This window comes from Brassica napus, chromosome C3 (assembly GCF_020379485.1).
Source record: "Brassica napus cultivar Da-Ae chromosome C3, Da-Ae, whole genome shotgun sequence".
Lineage (NCBI taxonomy): Eukaryota > Viridiplantae > Streptophyta > Magnoliopsida > Brassicales > Brassicaceae > Brassica > Brassica napus.
The window spans coordinates 37139874-37141679 of NC_063446.1; the positions used below are offsets into that span (position 1 = coordinate 37139874).

Below are 1806 nucleotides of genomic sequence, written 5' to 3' on the forward strand. Positions count from 1 at the left end.
GATTAATGTATAATCAAAATTAAGATTAAAATTAAAAATGAACATCATATGATATAACAAATAAAACAATAAACATAAGAATAAAAAAGAAAAAGTTCGTTTTTATGGTATTAACGTACGAAAGCTAAGGTTATTGTATTCAAATAAATAAATATATTTTTTAAAAAGGTTATGTCATAAATTCCATAAATAATTTAAACATAAATACAATATTGATATGAAAATAAAAAGTATATATTTGCATATTTCGAACTAAAGTTGCAATACAAACATCATAACAAATAATATATATATATATATATAAGCACATAAATAAAACATATGTCCTAGAATAAAATAGATCAAAAGATCTACACCGAAAGTAAAGTATAACATAGTCTCATTAAAAAAATATCAACAATTGATTTACGAAATTTATTTAATTACAACAAAACTGCTAAATATCCTAACGTCAAACACTTTTAATTGAAAGTGATGACAACAGATAAGAAGAAAAACAAAAAATAATGATTCACACATAATATATAAAAACACTTCCGAGTAAAAACATATGCTCAGCTAAATATACAAACTAACTCCTAGTTTCATATAAAACACATGTGAAATCGACTTTCTCCTTATTCTTAACATTTACACCAAAACATTCTCCTAATTTAAAATTTAATTCACTTATTTTTTTTTACAAATGAACGTTGAGACTTAAGAGTGGAAAAAGGTGGGATTGTAAAAATAAGTGTTTTCTTAAAATTAACATAACTCTCTAGTGGTCATCATAAAAAAAATAGAGAAAAAAGTTAAAAAAAAAACGCGCTAGAGAGAGCGGTCGAACCTCTGACCTTGTGGTTAAGAGCCACACGCTCTAACCAACTGAGCTACTCCAGCTTGATATATATATATATATATAATTAATAATAAATAAAAAATTAAAAAATTAAAAAAATAAATATTTTTTTTTATGTTTTCGAATTATACTTTTTCAGACTCAAACTTTTAAAGCATCTTTAATAGAATTATCTTACAAAAATTTCCCGTTTTATTTATACTTGGATCCTTCTTTCATGAGAGAGTAATCTTTTGCCCACCTTACAAAAATCAGTATGGTGTAAACTTTTTCTATGTTTGAATCATTAAATGATTCAAGGTTATTGGATCCTCCACACAGATTTGGTCTTTCTTGTCGTGTTTTGATGGTGGTCTGAAGAATGTTTGGAACTAATTGTGAGGGATTTCTTGCTCTAAGAGTTTTAAAGATAGATCTAATTTCTCTTCGGTAAGTAAATGTACATTTTATCGCAGGGAGATCCGTAGGACTAGGTATAATCTGTTTGGTTTTTGATTTTTCGGTTGTAGATATACAAAAATTGTTCGGTTATTTATGAAATTTGGTTCGTATTTCAGTTTTTGGTTTGATTGGGTAATAATATTGTGAATTGGCTAATATTCGATAAAATCCGTTCCAACTCAGATCTGGTTTTTGAATAATTCAAATAAAAAATTCAGAATTTGTTTTTAGTTTTAAGATTAAATAAATATCAAATAGTTAAGATAAATTTAAATATTTCCGATAAAATTTGTGGGAAAGAAAATTTAATATTTGAAACAATGCGTTTTATCGGGCCTAGTTTAAAAGTCTGTTAAGGCTACATTTGAAACCCGTTTAATCTGCAGGATCAAGAGAACCTTGAGGAGGAAGGTGCACTATAAATACAACACGTGGAGCAATAAGAACCGTCCGTTTAAAAATGTATCCGTTGCTGTTTAAAGATGCAACAATACATATATATATAAAAAAGCGTATATATCAGA

General features: G+C 26.5%; 1 non-coding gene across 1 annotated transcript; it reads right to left on the reverse strand.

Annotated features, from left to right (window-relative positions):
* Positions 1 to 808: 808 nt before the first annotated feature.
* TRNAK-CUU lies at positions 809 to 882 on the reverse strand. The gene has a single exon. It is a non-coding gene; the product is annotated as a tRNA-Lys (tRNA).
* Between the last annotated feature and the right edge of the window lie 924 nt (positions 883 to 1806).